We start from the raw sequence: 18,019 nt of genomic DNA, 5'->3' as shown, positions 1-18,019 counted from the left end.
TATGGAAAAAAAAAAAAGTATTTTTATTTGCCTTAAATGAGGTCATTGCAGGTACAAAACTTAAAATCACTACTAACCCAGTAACCCCCAAATTAAGTCCACAGCACTCTACTGACCATTCAAAAGTTGCCATGTGCCTAACAGTAAAGCAGTGTAATCTGAATTTTAACCCGTAGTGTCATTACAATAAAAAGAAAAGCTGCAAGGCCAACTCTGTAAGTACTACTATATGCTTTAACTGAATGGTTACACATAAATTACTACCCCAATAAATATTGATGACAGCTACTTATGACCTACCTAATGGTAAAATTTAATTATCAGTTGAAAGTCACAGTTTCAGGGAAGAGAGAGAGGGGGAAAAAAACCCACCATAGATAAAGATAACTTTACAATAATTTTTAATGTGAAAAATAGTTGGTGTATATATCACAGAAAGGATATTAGAATTAATATATTGTGTTCATTCAGAAAAGGAATCAACAATCACAATTTTTCCCCTACACTTTTCTTTTCTACATTCCAAAGGTTTTGCTATTACATACATAGCAGGGGACCACTTCTATGCCTCAGGAAACATGAAAATTGGTCCACAGGTGACATCTTTGAGCTTGGCATTTAATGTTCAAAATTCACACAAAACAAATCTTGACCTCAGACATGTACTTAAGAGGATTTCTTTCCTAATGGAAGGCTGAGGGCTGACAGGGAAAGAGTTTTGCTTTTTAAGAGGTTTAAAGAGAAAAGATGAAAGAGATTACTGAGATATTCTAGAACTACATGAAATAATAAAAGGAGAGCCTGAACAATAGTACATGCCTGCAAAAGCCGGATTATGGTATCAGCACCAGTAGCCATATTCAGAAGGTCTAAATTCCCGCCAAGTCTCTCTGGGAGACAGCCTTGCCAGTGTTTATTACTAGCTGACTGCAGGTCTTCACAGACTCCTAGCCAACAGCTGGTACCACGTCAAAAGAGTTAGACAGCCTGAAGAGAAGATGTCACAGGGTATCATGCAAGTTTACATGCTGTAAAAGTGCTTTTAACATAAATGAAGAAAGAAATGAAAACACAGTGGTCTATGCTTTAATCAGTCTGTAGTTTTCTCTTCTTCAGGCACGTCAAGAACAGCTTGACAACATAATGAGATAACTTGCTGTTTTCTTACAGAGTTTGCAGACAGTCTGAAGCAATATTTTGGATAAGCTGTGATGCACCCCAACACTCTTTGCTCTAAAATCATTTGCTTCCCTGAAAAGAGTGCTCTGTTAGAAATTATAAACAAACTTTATTCAATTTAGAGTCTCGGGCTTTGGGAAGAAACTTGGTGCTAGTTGTGCCTGTAGTGATGGAAATTAAAGTAGACTCTACCTGAGGTAGACAAGCTGGGGGAAAAAACAGGGGGCACAGAAAAGGTTGTGGGTGGCTCTACTGTCACAAACGACACACTCAGTCTGCTTACATGAAAAATAAAGTGCTACTGTAACAAGGATGCAAGAGACAGGCTCATAATGAACTTCCCAAGATACCTCAGAATAGACCTTTTGAAGGAGCAGTGAACAGAGTTAATTACTTGCCCTTTTCTTTGTCTTTTTTTTTTCCCTATGCAAACTTCATGTGCAAAATGCACCTGTGAAATAACAAACCTCTTGCGAAGTAAAGTTGCAGCATATGTACTTGCAAATCATCAGTATGCTTTTATTCTGCAAACCAATTGAAAACAGCTTTAGGCTTAAACATGCCTTCTCTCAACTCAGAAGCAAATTAGAAATCCCTTCTCAGCCTTCTTCTGCAGACAGCTGAATAAGGCAAGCAGGACTGAACTTTCACATCTCCCCCCTTTATACTCAGGGGGCTATAAACTGATAGTTCATCTTAATGTTGCAATATGAGCCACAACAGTAAGAATCATAGACGCTATAAGAAACTAAATATAGCTTTGGAAGGGAAGAAGAGCAGAATAAAGCTGACCTTCAGAAAGCTCCATCTGGGCTGAGCTGCCTCTGGTACCCTCCTCACCACTGCAGAGATCCCCAGCCACGTGCAAGTGCATGGCAGGTGAGCCCCAGTGAACATTTCTTTACATGGTCTTACAACACGTTTCTGTCTGAAGCAAGAGGATCTATTTTGTTTCATTCTCTGGGCTTCTTTTAAGCAGAGACTGCTGGTTTTGTCAAGCTACTGAACTATATAATGATTCTTCAATATCCACAGAGGTGGAATGAGATCCTCCAGCTTATTTTCATTTGATAAGGCTTAAATGCTGAGCACAGTATTTAGAAAGCAAAGGCTAATACTAACTCTCTGTACTACTTTTTTCCCTGCCATATGAGAGATTCCTGTCATGAAATTGCCTTTTCAGGATGAAAATAGGAATTTAAATTGGATAGACTTCAAAACAGGTTAAAATTGTGTTTGTAAACACTGGTAACATAATTGTCTGTTGAGATCCAAGTTTATTTTCCTCTTTTTTCTAGCACTGACAACAGAAGAGAATTGTGTAAAAATTTATTTTCTCCATCTTGCAAGAGGAACAAATATTAACTGGCCATAAAGTAAGCTGTGTACATTACTTTCCAAATATGTTTAATCTTGTTAAAATCTATGTGTTCTATATGAGATTGTGCAAGGATACTTATCCTTTCAAAGAAATAATTATTTTAAAGGTACAAAATTCTGTGCAAGCTGTTCTTTGTCTATGTTTTTCTTACTGTGTTTTTCAGTTTTCATGTAATAAAGATCACTAACTTTAAAAACAAACACAACCCGACTCTTGTCAAAAAAAACCCTCGAAGAAAACCTATGGACCAATTTTTATGTACTACAATTTTCCCTTTTAGATAGAATGATAAAGCACTTTGCTGTTGAATAAACAAGATGCCACTGTTTTATAAGGTCATAATTTTACTCATAGGCTTACAAGGTTTCCAACTTAAACAATTAAATAAAAGAATGTGACCCAGAGCCCAGCAGCTGTTGTTGACAGCAGCAGTCATGAGACAGCACCCAAATATGCTGCCAAGGGATCCTTACGAGTTATGTGAGGAGAGAAGAAGAGAGACCTTATCCATATGTGCATGATGCATTTTTGTTTTGTTTTGCTTTGTAAAACTGTTGTGGTTTCATAGGTCACCTTTAACTCTTATGAAAAACAAGATGAATAACACTGCTTTGGTTGTTTGCCCAAGCACAAATCTGCTTCTGTGTTTTTCGTGGAATTGTAAAGTCAGATATATTGCATTTAAAAAGTGAATTAACCAAGAATATTGGAGGAGGTGGAAAAATAAAAGACTTGTTTAACTCTAAAATATATTATTGAAGGGTCAGGCATATATCAGCCTCCTGCTTCATTACTTTATTAATTCACTTTGACAATGACCTCAATGAACCAGTCTGTCTTTTAATGTGAAGATGGGATAATTTTGGTAAAGCTATCTCAAGGAATTTTGATTCCACTCATAGGAAAGTCTGCATTAATACATTAATCTATCTCATATTAGAAAAAAAGTCTCGTTGCTCATACTGTTGTACATGAAAGGGGGAAAGATGGAAGTGGGATATGAAAGACAGGAATCTACCTTCTGACTTTGTTTTGTGAAGCATTCAGAGACAGCTGTAGAGTGTGATCTGTGCAGACAAATTTGGTATGAAACTCAGATTGCACCTATACCTGAAAAAACTGACAGATAGGAATTAATCTCATAGTTTGCTCAGATTCTGCTAATTTGATTGTATTAATTCTCAGTCTACTTCCAGAAATTTTGCAATAGGTTTTCTAGAGCAGCAAAGTTATCCTACCTATTTAATATACCAAATAGCACCACACAATATGCAGACACAAATATTCTCAGTGCACTCTGTTCTACTGTTTACATAGTACTTGATTACTCCAATTCATTTCTTTTGTAACTCTACTACATGGTTAGCTCCAGTTAAAGTTTAGTTCAGGATTCAGTAGGGTTGGTCCTAGTAAGTGTCCCAGAAAGCACATCCAGCAGTGTCTTTTCTAGAGTCTTCCACTGAAGCACAAAGGATACATATTTTAGAACTGTGAAAACATTTCTGTATAGAAGACAGATTTTTTTTAATTTTTAATTTTTATTTTTATTTTGAGGATTGTAAAAGTTTGCAAAAGCAGAATGTATTTTCATTAGGAGCTTGCACTAGTGCATTTTCATTAGTGTCAGTGCAAACATCGGCAAAATAATCAGATAGCTGTTATTTCATTGTACAATGTTGATAAATCTGGACATTTTTCCTCCCTCTCCCTCTCATCCTCCTTCCCAAAAAAAAACATTGCCATAAGTCAGAATAACTGTTGTGTAACTTGGATATACTTTGTACTTTGACTGAAATTTATCACAACCGTAATATTTGATTTGAAGATAATTAAAATAATCTTGTCCTATAAATACTCAAAAAGTCAGTAATTTCATTTTACGTCATAAGTCTGAGAATAGCCTCTTTTTAAAAACAAGAAATAATAAATTTAGTGTGGCAAGTACTATGCTCAGGAATGGATTGCCAGAGTTCAACGAGTTCAACTGCACAACAGTTCCAGGCAACTAGAAACTATTTGGCAGTAGTCTCACATGTATAGAATAAACTTGCATGTGTCACGGGTAAATTCAGTGGAACAGTACAGCCTCAACAGCAGTTGAAGAACTCTAGTAAAAAGTACATCTTGGAAATCCTTTGAGTTGCTTGGGTAAAGTTGAAGAGTTGCAGTGCAGTGGTTTTGGCACCATTCTGTACGAACTCACACATTTAGAGTGCTGTGCTAACAGGATCAGCATCACGCATGGTGGATGCCTCAAAGAAGATGTAATGCCAGAATCCTTATCCCTTTGGGTATCTATCTTGTGTTCTTTCTCAAGTATCCCTGATGCCCTTTGCATTTAACTCAGAACCGAGAGATTAAAACTGGGAATCTTTCATGAGGCGATGCACTTGCGGAGCCTTCACAGAGTGGTGAGAGCTGAGCAGGTAATCCACCAAGAGCCCTTAATATCTGTATCTATGATACTTTTCATCAAGCCACCAAGTTATTATCATAACAGATTTATAAACTGGTATAAAAAAAATAGCAATATCTTGAGTTGCATGGAGCATATTCAGTCACAGTGATCCTATGTCTGTTTTATCAGTTTTGTTAATGAGTCTGTTCATAACCCATATGAAGAGCAAGATGCAATTGTTAATAATGTAGGTTAATTGGATCCTACTTTTATCCAAATAACCTTTGCAAAAGATTAAAGCTAACTATCTCTATAGAAAAAGTGTGAAGTGTCAGAATTATTCGGTTAGGTCAGAAAAATTAGTAATCCAGATACTGAATTTCTTCTAACATTTTTAGTAATTTAAATTAAGACTGATGAATGAACTTGCAACTGTTGAGAAAATTAATTTTTTACTCAAAGAATAAACGGCAGGAAGTCCAAATGTTCTGCTAGATTTCTGCATAGATTTCAATGAACATATATTCAAAGGAAAATTGTAATGAAATGTCTGTGAAAAATTAAATTAGTTTAAAAGCACATGCAATTTGACTACAGAATGAAAGGGGAACTCAGAACAATTTACTTGCGTTGGTAGTATCTCATAACATTTTGCTTTTTTTTCCCCCACATTTGCCTACTTTCAACTTTCACGGTTTTTGCTATGAACTTTGCCTAGCATAGCAGCTGTGTGCTCATAAATAATTACTAGGGAGAAAAGAGCAAAGTAATCCGAGTCGTCATGCAGTTCGTCTGTTTGTTCTTTAGGAGTTAGTTCAGCACGGAGAAGTGGGAAAAAACCAAGCTGTTTTAAAAATGAATAAATATATGTTATACACATCTAGATTTCTTGAGAAGTGAGAAATGCAGCATGCAGCTGACTAGACTTGAGATGAAAGTACGATAGTAAACAACTGCAGTAGCCATGAGTGGGATGACATGAGGCATCAGTAAGAGCTGATCAGCCTGCAGAATATACCATCAGATGCAATTAAGTTTTTATCCACAAACCCAGATGGAGACAACTTCAGTACCAAGATAATGAATCAGCAGGCTCCAAAGTCTTGCTATTTGCTGAAACTTTTAGACACCTTATTTCCTCTTGTAATAAAGGGCAGGTAAAGATAATTTTATTTTTCTCTAATTTACATGTATTTTGATTAGTGAAACAAAAGCACAGCAAAAGAAACTACATCCACATGATTAACTGAACCGAATTTCTCATTTGATGAGCACAAATCAATATAGGGGTCAGGAAGCAAATGTTAATTTGGCTTCATATGCTTGTCTGAACCTGCTACACACTGTTACAGAGTGCTAAAATACTAAAAGAGATAAGGCTATACATTCTCCTCAAGGCAGTTTGAAGCTGACCCACTTCTGGGATAAGGAAATTCAGGTCTATTTTGTTGTAAGATTTTCTTAATCCATGTTCACATCTTGAGACCCAGTGCTCTGTCCCTGCCTTCACCTCAGGCTGCCTTTGGCCTTCAGACTATTCCAGGGGGCAAAGCTGGGGCTCTCTCCTGGTTCTCTCTCTGGCAAAACCTATTCTTCTCACTCCACAGAAGTATCCATTGAACATTTTTTTGGATATATTATTTAGAGTTATTTGTCAGAAAGCCGGGTTCCCACACAATCATTATTCCCCATGGATTATGTTTTCAGATCCCTTGCTGCAATACTCGTGTCCAGAGTAGCAACTGCCCAAGGTAAGGGGCAACTATTTGGGATAATAAAGTGTTAAAAATAAAAACAAAATAAAACCAGCAACACTACACCCACACACAAAACGCCAGCAGTAACAGACTCTATCAAAATGAACAAGAGCAGTTATCTGTCCTGACTAATTAGTAAATTTGTTGTGTAATGCTCAGGAAAAGAGGAATGCATTTATTTCCCAGAAGGAGAATCTATCTGAAGCCCTTATTCCTTGACCCTTTAAGTAGCACATTAGGGAGAGAATCAGACTTGCTGTATCTTGCAATTTAATTAGATGCATATTTAAGAAAAACTAATTATTTGGCAGACCCTTGATCTGCAGTCCTCTCTCATATGAATGCGTAACTGCAAGATGGGTTCCTAATTACATCTTATCAGCTATTCAATCTATTTCATGTCCAAAAGAGAGGGGTGTTTATGTAGTTCCTTCAATGCTGTTATCCTCTATTCTTCTTTGTATTTCTTCTGTCAGCTTTCTAGAGTAGAAATGCTAAATAAAGCAGTTCAGCTTAGCAGGCCACAATAGAATATTGTGCTTTCCTGTTTTAGATTTTTTGTTCTTTTCAAGGCACCTTCAGTGACACTGTATCCACTTTTCACATTGATTCTTGTTATTTTGCTCAAATAGCCAAGGAGGGATACTGCCCCGCTGAGCAAAAAAAAAAGTATTAATAAGTCTACCTCCATAACATTTTTACTGTTGGTCGCTGGAAAACTGGCAGAGTAATTGGAGCTCGGAGTGACAGGAAAAAGATAGATTTTTGCAGTAAAAGAAGTCAAGTACTACAAACACTAAGTAATCTTTTTCCAGGCTTTAGTTTTACACTAAGAGAAATATGCAAGATAATACTACAGTATTTTAAAGCCTTCCAGAAATGAATCATAATATCTGTCATGTGCATACTCATACTGTAGTTTAACTGATCTTTAGTACAATGAATCTCTAGTGTGAAATTTTCCTTGTTAATGATTAGCATAAGCTATAGTTCTTAATGCAATTATGAATCCAAGGCTCACAGTCTATAGGCAACAGAGTAACAAGATGATATCGTTAAACTTCTCATTTTGTTCACTCATACCTATAGGGAAAAAGCAACCGTTGTTATAAGCATCTTACTTTTTCTATCAGCAAAAGGGACCCTAGCATACTTTGAATTACATTTTATAGGCTCTTCATTCCCCTGAGTAAGTAAATAAACTGTTCCAGCATCGGCAGTTTCTCTTTTAAATGGGGTTTTATTTTGAATAACATTAAAGGAAAATAAGGCAGTCTAGATAAGGAAAGAACCTTTCCTGATGCCAGAAGCAAGCAAGCCCTTCGGCCCCTTTGGAGAGGCTCTTCTCTTTGAAGGAAGAACCAACCTACTACCCCCATCAGTTGTCTGAGGGCTTCATAAACAGGACCCTTCCCCTGCCCTGGGCTGTATTCACTAAGGCCTGGGAGCTGGCTCCGTCCCATAGAATTTTCCAGGAGAGCTTGGGTAGCTGCTTTCCACAGCCTCTAAAGGTCCTCATAGATGCTGCAGCATGACTTCCCCACCTCAGCTGAGTCAGTCACCTGACAGGAAAGGTGCTTGCTCTGTGTGGTCCTGAGTTGATAAAAGGCTGTGAAGGCCTAGAGCAGAAGCATCGGCTATTGATTGTCAGACAATGTCTTTTTCAGCAGCACATAGTCTGTCAGAAGGGTAAGTGAACCTTCTCTGAAGGATTTCAGCAATTCACTTTCTAAGCAAGCAGCCCCTCTCAGTTGCACCACAGTATTTTTCCCCTGGGAGAAACTTATGGCTCAAAAAAAGGTGCTGTGTTCTCTACCCGCATCCCCTTACAAGGAAGCCACTACAAGTCCTAGACCAGAAGTTTCTGTGTGTGTCAGGCATCTCCAGGACAGTCAGGCTTGTTAAAGTCACCAGTTCAGCACATGGTGGGCAGAGTGTTGGCACATGCACGTGCTTCTGAAACTAAAGGGAATATGCTGGGTGAATAAGCAGTGTTCTGTCTGGTAAACCTTCTTCTGTATGATGTAGCTGGATGGATCTGTTCTCATCTATCAGCATTTTTCTCTCAGAATAAAATTTTCATGCATGAATCTGGTCTTAATTAATCATAGGGTTTAATCCTTAAGATCTGTCTTTTCCTCCATCACAACATTAGGATTGTCTTCATGTTTTGCATCTGCTTTGACTGAATTCTTAAGACCAGCTGGACTAAGAAAGTCGGTCACTGCTCTCAGTAGAGAAGTCCTTATTGTGCTGCCATTCAGATGGAAAATCTATGTTTCCCTTTTTTTTTTTTTTCGGTTATCATGGCGAGCAAAATTTGAGGTGGAAGAGCACACTGCTTTTTTCTGTAGTGTATGTTTTTCTAAACTGTCTCCCTGAACCAAACATTTCCAAATCAGAAACTCTAAGCAAACTCAGAAGGACCTTCAGAAGATTTTTAGCCAACTAAATGTTAGATATTTCTGATGGATAATTGTCTAATCTCAATGTCTATCACTTTCTCAGGCAATGAATTACAATTATCCTCACCCTTACAGTAAGCATGTTTTTTCTCTGCCATCTGATGCAGATCTTCTTTGCTGCCTATTAAGTTTGTTACTTCCCATCTCGACCTTTAGAAAAAGTCTATTGCATTTTAACTTGTAGCAACCAGATATTTATATAATTGACGAATGTTATTACAACTTTTCTTGTGCATCATCCTCTAAATCAAACACCTCCAGGTCTTTCTATCTTTCTTCGTACTCCTTTTTTTCTAGACCTCTGATGCACTCCTGTTGTCTGCTCAAGGTTCTTTAAAAGGTCATAAGCAACCCGAACAAAATAATTCAGCTGCAGCCTTATTAAAATGGAAAAACTCTGAGCTTTACACAGTCTTTAGTTAGCCTAATATTTGGTTTTTTGGAAGCAACATGACACTGTTGATTACTACTCAGTTTGCGGTACACCTTATTGATTCTAACTCTTCTTTTTATTTAAACATCTTGCACTTTGTATATGTTCTTAATTGATTCTGGTTTATTGTTTTCAGACAGTTTATCTAGTTCGTGAATGGACCTCATGTATGGGAAAATTGCCTGAAAAGTGAGTATGTAAGCTGACTATCATGTGGCTGAGGAGAGGACTGCTTGCAAAGTGACCTGTTAAAAACCTCACATAGTCAAGCTGCCTGAAATAGAATATTTAATTAAATAGAATATTATAATCTCTTGCTGACTTCCACATACAGTCAAGTTTGGAAAACAGAAGGTAACATTGGTGCTGTAAAGGAGCAGCCATCAAATTTAGTACAGTACTGTGTTCAGCCAAAGGGAGAATGCTGTAACCATTAACACGGTCGACATATGAATTTTCATATTAAAAACATTAGTCTGGCCTCCCATATATCAATTTACTACAGAAAAAAAAAAAAAAAGAGATTTTACCCAAGGACCATGAGGATAAAGCTGTCAAGACTGCTGATTCAGATCCTATTGTAGTGAGGAATGAGAAGGAGACAGGAAAGCTTCCTTCCACAAAGAGAGGTGTGGATGGCAGTAAATATTTTAGTGCTGCAGGCTACATGATTTTGTTCATTGAAGTACTTTAAAAGGTTTCCTTCTTCACCCAAACCTTTTAGATCTCATCTGATCTTAAAAGTGCCCCTAACAGAGACATACAACACTTTTTTGCATAGCATCGCTCCACTACTCCATCATAACCCACCTCTCCTTTGCAGCTGAATTTGTCTTTGGAGGGGAGGAGCAGAGACCAGCTTCTAGCACACTGCAATCCCCTTCTAATCAGTATTGTTTCCTAAGGAGAGACTAGGATGCACTCTTTTTTCCTAACACCCTGACAGGCAGCATGGGTGGCCTCCTACTCTCCCCTTGCAGGACAGGCACTGGGCAGAGCGACGATGTGGCCAGACAGCTAGCTATGGCTTCTTGAGCCAGGGGCACAAGTGCCTCCTAACCTACCCCTGATATGTTGCTTCTTTCTAATTGAAATGTGCCCCAGAATTTGCTCTCTGGGTTCAGTGGTGCTATATGGGTGCTCCTGTATACGTGAATGACCCCCGAGAGAATAAACAGAGCGAGTGCATAGTAGTAGTTTCTGGATTTACACGACCAAAAAATAAGCCCTTTCATGTTTACAGCATTGAATGATTGATGCTCCCAAAATCTGTTTTAATATCCTCCTTGAAACATCTTTCCTATATTTAATTATTTGATTTATTTTATTTTAGCAGCTAGGTGCATGTAAGCTGCAACCTTTCACTGGTATTTGATAAAATAAATGTAGATGTATTAAAATGCAGTTCATTTAAAATAAATTGCGTGCTTCCATAAAGAATGCTTTGGCACTATGCTTTTACATAAAATGAGATGAGGTGACTAAAAGCCAGTATCACAGTCAGAAGGAAGCAGCATTCATCCTGTAACATCTTAAATAAAAATATTCTAATAGCTGTATCTACAGACTCAGACATATTGAGTTCTTGCAGATAAAGTTTCATGCTATAGTGAAGCACTGAAAATTTGCAAAATGGTATTGGGATTGAAACACATTTGAAAGCAAAGTCACTGTTAGAGAGCTTATACAATAAGCACAGTCTGTATATCGTAGACTGAAGCCTCTGGGGTTTTGGCATGTGCTATTATGAATTTAGTAGTTTCAGTTAACATTTCCATCATTAGGAACTGGGGATGCAAAATATCCAACAGAATCAGAATCATGCCATCCTAAAGATAATTGTCCGAGAGCTGAGAAATTACTCTGGGAACATTTTTATTGAAACTGATAGAATTTATTTTTAAAAATCATTTAAATAAAGCAGTGGTTTTTATTTTAAAATGTTTTCTCAAAGAAACTTCAATCAATGCCTTATTCTTTTTGCTGTTTTCTGTTCTAGGGAAAAAAAAGTGAAGTCCTGCACTAAAATGATTTCTGACACTTTAGAAAAAGTTGCTGATTTAACTAAAAACTAGATAGGAAAGTCTTGTATAAAGTAACTAATCAAGAAACAAGTCATATAGCCTACGGCACTACACATATTATTAATGAGTCTTTGCTGATGACTCATTCTTGGTGTTAGAAGTCATCATTTAGCAATACCACTGTATAAGCCATAGTGAAACTGTTAATAATCTTCCTACCTAAAGACTAAACACTGCACCCCATTAATACATTATAAGGAAAGAAAGACTACAAAACATACTGGAAGACAGCTCTTAAATGACTAATAAGTCCATTGAGTAGTGAAGCAGCATCCTAAAGCCAGAAAGGCCTTTTTGTAAGACAACCAGGAATAAGCAATTATAGTTGGATTTTATCAACAGGAAGGACTGTAATAAACATTTAGAGTCAAAACAAGCCATTTTGTTGATTTTGTTTGAACTAATTTAGGAGGAAGCAGGAGAATCTCTGAGACAGAAAATAATTAATGTAAATAATGCATGGGAAGCTTTTACACTGTTGCTTTCAATTGAAGAAATGTGATTAGCATTTCACTTCTCAATTGGCAGTTTTAGGTCACTGGCCTAGTCTAGCATGAATAAAATCAGCGAATAAAAAATGGCAATCATGAAGCAAAAATTAAAGAAAGGCGATTTGGAAAGGGAACTTTTGCTACATCAAGTAAAGAAGATTAAATTTAATACCTCATTTAATGTCACCATTAATCTGTCATTGCACTGGGTCAATATGTGCAGAGGCAAATGGAGACAAAGGGGAGACTAAGGGTAATGGGGCTTACGTGCATTTCCTTCACTTTGAAAGTTTGGCTCGGTAAAGATTAAACAGAGAGAAAATGGTTACTCCTGGCCTTTGCAGTGCCCTTGAGCTCTGGGGTCCTCCCTAAAAAACTGAGTAATCACAGATTATGACATATGGCTCAGAAGTACAACCCTTGGAAAAGCAATGCCTCAGTACAGGTAAACCCTCTTCCCAAAGGTTTTCAGGTTCTAGTAGAGCTGAGGAGCTAAAGCTGCCCTCCCAGTGATGTATTAAGCCCTGTCAAGAAAATGAAATAATTTTTCAATATCAGTGACGTGATTTGCTCACAGCTTGTACTCTGACTTACCTCCCTGAAAGTCTGTATTTTTTTATTTATAGATAGATATAGATAGGCACATATACATGCGTGTGTGCATATATGTGTGTATATGTATACACACAACATCCTCATGTATGAATAAATTAAACAAAGCACATCTACATGCTCAGCTTCACGCATATGGTAAGATCACAACAACTTAAATGTGTGTATAAAGGCAATTCCTAGAACTAGGTCATGCACCCTTGAGCTGTAGGTGTTGCTGGGTAGCTTCCAGTGTTATTTAAAGCATTTATAGTAATTATTTATAACAAAACTAATCTGTTCCTACATCTTTACGATCGTGCACTCTAAGACTATTTGTTCCTGAAAATGCAAGCAAATATAGATCTGATTTTCCATTACTTTTCACACATAATAGCTATTTAAAGTTTCCATTTGGTTTTTGATCATGAATGACTACCTTAAGAACACAAGAAAGTCAGCCTATAAATGCATCTAACTGGATTTTTTTAGCATATAATGGTAATAATCAGAATTCCCCTTTTATGTGTAGTTACATATACAGAAAGAAAAAGATCTTCTGTAAGTCACTGTGAGCAAATGGGAGGTAATTGTGGGGAAATAATGAGAGTAAACAATTTGTGAGAGGGAAATATCAGTAATTTTTAATGTTTTATGGCTTGGAATTTTAAGTGTTTGTAAATCAGGTTAGCATGAATGTGGTCTTGGAGATCCTGAACAATGCTTGTACTTTGTAGAGTCAGGACCAAGTTCTCTAATTAAACAAAAGTTGCTATTTCTAAAAGAAGACTACATATATCATTCTCACTGGAAAGAGAAATTTCAATTTCTCAGTAAGGGTCATAATTCTTATAGTATGCAAGGAATTAGATACATAAGACAACCCACAATTTACAGGTAAAAAAAATTGAATACAAGAGGAAACTCCTGTTTTTCTTACATTGCAGAGGTAACAGTGATACAGAAACACACAAACCCAGCACAGGAATCTAAAGGACTTTACTTAGATCCCAGTCCCTTTGTTAAACTATGCTCTTGAATCAAATTAGAAAGATATGTTAATATATCAATGTTAGAGACTGTCTGTCAAATCTCATTAGTATCATCTATTGATTTTCTGAAAACTAGCTGGAAAAATTTTCGAATCAAAGACTCCTGCCTTTGTTTATTACACAATTAGAACATTTTGTTGGAGATTCTGAAGGTAAAAGAGGAGTTAGGAACACGTACTTCTATTTTACTTTCAGAACAGAATAGGAAATACCACAGGTAAAATAGACAGAAGGTACTAATGACCAGTGGTCCCACACAAGATTAAATTTGAACAGGGAAAAAAAGATAATTTTTCAGTAGAAAATGTGATTTCACTGATGTGTGTGTGGAGTACAGTAGAGAGGAAGACTAGATGTACATGTCTTACTAGATAACAATACTGAGTCTTCACCTTTGGTCTCTGTGGGCACTTGATGAATAGATTCTCCCAAGAATTTGGGGAGGACTTTCTACACCTTCTGTGGAAAGGTGCAGACAGCCCGACACCTGAACTTTACTTGAAGAATGCTTTTGAAGTCTTTATGGGTGATGTTTTAATACTAGCTAATACAGGCAAAGCACTGAGAGGCATAAAGGGTTAGGTATTGCTTCTCCCTTGTGACTGGTACAGGCTTATATGTGGTTGCAAATTAACAAATATGCAGTGATAATGATATTCATTCAAAGCTTGTATTTCCAGAGGTTTACACTCATTAAACTTTAATCTGTTGTGCCAAAACTGTCAAGGCCTGCTTCTTGTCAAAAAGCTACTTTTAAATTTTTTTTAAGAATAGAAAAATGATTCAGCTATTACATTAAGAAATTATTTTGTTGTTGTTGTTGCTTTGTTTTGTTTTTAATGCTACCTATTTTACTCCAGGCAGTGCCAACTGAGGTAAGAAATGGAGGTGAAAATTCAAGGTCTGGCCGGCCTGTGTTGATGCAGCCACAAGAGAGAGCAGCATTTTGCTCAGCCACAGCAAGGGAGAATACCCAGTGAGGGTCAGGAAAGATGGAGTGGTGGTGCCGTGACCTCAACTAGTTAACTGTGTCAGTGCGCCAGAGTGCATCAGGTTCACTGATAACAGAGTTGGGACAATCTACTCCTACTCTTAAGCCCATTTTAGATGAGAATAACAATATATTGCTCTTTTAGGGTAGATGGCCTTTAAAGGTCCCTTCTAACCCAAACTATTCTATGATTCTAAAAAGTTAATTTGTCAGGGAAATACTATTGGGTCTGGATCTTTGCTACTTCTGAAAATTTGAGTGGTTAGAGGATTAGACAGAGTCTTGAATTTTAAAAGGAATCTTTAAAAAGTGAGAAATTTAACAAAAAAAAAATATTTAAAAGAGCCTTATGATTGTATAGTTAGAATAAGTAGGAAATACTAACATTCATATCTTCTTTTCAGCTTTTTTTTTTGTACAAATGCATGCCATTTACCAGATCCTATTTTATTGTACTGAAGCCATGAGGTATGAAGAACTGAAGTATTGCAATGCACTCAGGCACCAGACCTCCACAAGGCAGAGTGTCTACAATCCATCAAGACCCCTTAAGTCTGTCCTTGGCTGTGAACTAATGAAAGCTACATCTTCAATAAAATTTTGAGACCTTGCTGAAATACATACCTTGGCTCAACTAATTCATCCTGTACCACAGGAACTGGCTTCAGGCTCCCAGAAGGAGCCATGCAATCCTTGTAGAAATTACATTGTTTTGGCCCCCAGTAACTGATGTTAATAACACAAGTATTGAGAGTTTCTGAATTCAAGTGCTTTAACTGAAAAATTGAACAAATGCCTGTTAGCTGCCTGTGTCCGGAGGGACTGAAGACTGTAATCCAGTGTTATCCAAACATCTGAGATACAATCCTAGGGACTGAAGGCATGACCACAAATAGCAGAGAGGATATATCCAGGCTTATTTCTGAATCTGACAATGAGAAAACAATACTAGAAGCTGCCTGTGGATTTAACAGTATCTTAGTTGAAATCCAACATCTTTCCTGAAACTGAAACAAAGGTGAAATACATTAAAGACAGGATAATTTGCAAGATAATTAGCTAAATGTCTGTAGGAAACAAGTGCTTAACAAGCACTATGTGACTCTCAAATAGCTGATTCTTTGTTCTGAAAATGAGCAGAAGAGAATTAATAATCCCAGGTAAATCTGTTAAAAAGCCCAAAGCTCTGGGAAACAAAGAAATGTAGCAACAAATTAGAAACAAAGATCAAAGAAAGGAATAGGCAGAGATGCTCAGCTGCCATGAGCTGGAGTTTCTCATGCATCACCTATGGCGTATGAAATATGGGGAATTTTTGATAGAGGTGATGAAAACTGTCAAACTCAAATGTTGGAAGTTAAGGTCCTAAGTGCACTTAAGATATTTACAGAATACATGAGGCTAACCAAGGTTTTAAAGTCTTAATTTTAGGCCAGTTTAAACCATGTAAATCTCCAGCGTGCACTTGTTATGCTTTTCTATTATTGCCAAAAATGTAGAAGCATTTCCAATTTAATTGCCAATATTGCAAGCACTCAGTTCTACAATTCAAGGATTAAAAGTGAAAAGAAAATAAGCACAGCAAATGTATTGTGTTAGGTCTGGTGTAGGACTGAGATTCTAAAAGGCTTTCAGGAGCTAAAGTCTCATTGAATCCTTTGAGATCTGAGTCCTTTGGGACCTGGGCTCCAAAATGTCCTGTGACTTTGTGTGTCAGCATATCCAATCTTCTGCAAAATATGCTGCCAAAGTATATAAGAAACATAAGAAGTTTTCAACAATTCAGGCAAAAAAATCCTTTAAAAAAAGTTTCCAGTCCCTGAATTCTCCTGGTCATAAACTTTAAAATGTGATTTGATATTGGGAATAGTAATATATGGCAAAGTTTTTCAAGAAACAGTCCATTTTTTCCCCAAATTAAGGACCATGCTATATAAGAAAGATTTTCTCTGAATTTTTCGATTTTCAGGACTTGAGCAGAATAAGAGATTATGAAGTAATACTCATTTGGTCATGCCTATGCTTTACAAAATCATCTTTGGCCCATGTTGCTTTTTCTGTATTGCAAATCATGAGTATTTTTCACCTACTGTCTCATTTAAAATAAAGATCACAGAATATGAAAACATCTCTGCGAAGTTCATAGTCGGATTTATGCATTTATAATTGGAGGCTCTGGCTCTTGTCAGCACAGGCCTTTGCAGACCCCCTTGGTTACTCCCAGCTGTCCAGAGGGAAGCCAGTTTGAACCAAGTGTTGTGCATGGCCTAGTGCAATAAATCCTGTGGCAGCATGGCACACACATACGGTACTGCATGGGGAGGAACTTCATTATACACATGAGAAATGGTTTCTCAGAGCAGATTTGAGAAAAGCTCAAGTAAACACAATAAGGTACATGTTTTAATAATATTATTCACTATCTTGGTAAATTTTGGAGTGTTACACTGAGAATATGCTTTTTTTGTTATGATCCCAAATAATTACATTCTTCAAAATTTCCATTTTCAAATATCAACAATCTAATGTTTGACAATATACCATCAAGCTTATTTGTCTTTATAGTTATGAGAAAAATAATTTTTTTGTGGTTTTGTACCTAGTTCAAAAGGAAAGTAAATATAAGATTTATAATGAAACTCTCTTCATTTCAGCTGCAGCCGTACTGAATGACACTGACAAGCGACCTGAATGAGAGGATGAAAGGATTATTCATGCATATGACCTCCTGTCTCTCAGCTATATCTTGTCTGCATGATCGTAAAAACTAGCAATGCTTTATCCTTTAAAACCAGTAAAGGAATTCCACAATTCAAAACCTTACTATCGAGTATTCAATTAATTTTTTTACTTGCTATTTTCCCTTCTCTTGTCCATAGAAGTTCTCTCTGCTTCAAATTTAGTCAGAGTCATTTTTCCATTCATTATAATATCTGCATTGCTATTTTATTAACAGCACAGAAACATAATAACTTAGCTAAACTCCTTTGGTTAATTCTGTAGGGCTATGATGGTGTAAAAATGCATGGAAATCACAATTCATGCATCTTCTGCCTTTTATACAACATCAGAATTACATAGTTGATCAAATAAAATAGTCTGTTCAGCAAAATTAATGTAAAAAGAGAAGGAAGCGACTTTACCTGTTCTGTTCGCCAGATAAAGCAGATACATTTCAGTGACAGTTTTAAACTGTC

General features: G+C 36.8%; 1 long non-coding RNA gene across 2 annotated transcripts in view; it reads left to right on the top strand.

Moving 5' to 3' along the window:
• LOC147602272 (uncharacterized) overlaps positions 1 to 17,614 on the top strand; it is a 60,559-nt gene extending 42,945 nt beyond the window's left edge. The window contains exons 3-6 of one of the 2 annotated variants that reach the window (XR_015257612.1): positions 1,658 to 2,058; positions 2,478 to 2,555; positions 9,750 to 9,802; positions 17,477 to 17,614. This is a non-coding gene — a long non-coding RNA (uncharacterized LOC147602272). Of the gene's footprint in view, positions 1 to 1,657; positions 2,059 to 2,477; positions 2,556 to 9,749; positions 9,803 to 15,261; positions 15,395 to 17,476 lie in introns of those variants that run through there. The other variant, XR_015257611.1, reaches the window with a different exon arrangement.
• Positions 17,615 to 18,019: the final 405 nt, after the last annotated feature.

This window comes from Chlamydotis macqueenii, chromosome 1, assembly GCF_036417535.1.
Source record: "Chlamydotis macqueenii isolate bChlMac1 chromosome 1, bChlMac1.mat, whole genome shotgun sequence".
In the NCBI taxonomy this organism is placed as follows: Eukaryota; Metazoa; Chordata; class Aves; order Otidiformes; family Otididae; genus Chlamydotis; species Chlamydotis macqueenii.
The sequence above is the reverse complement of the archived record's forward strand: the minus strand, read 5'-3'. Positions and strand labels throughout refer to the sequence as shown.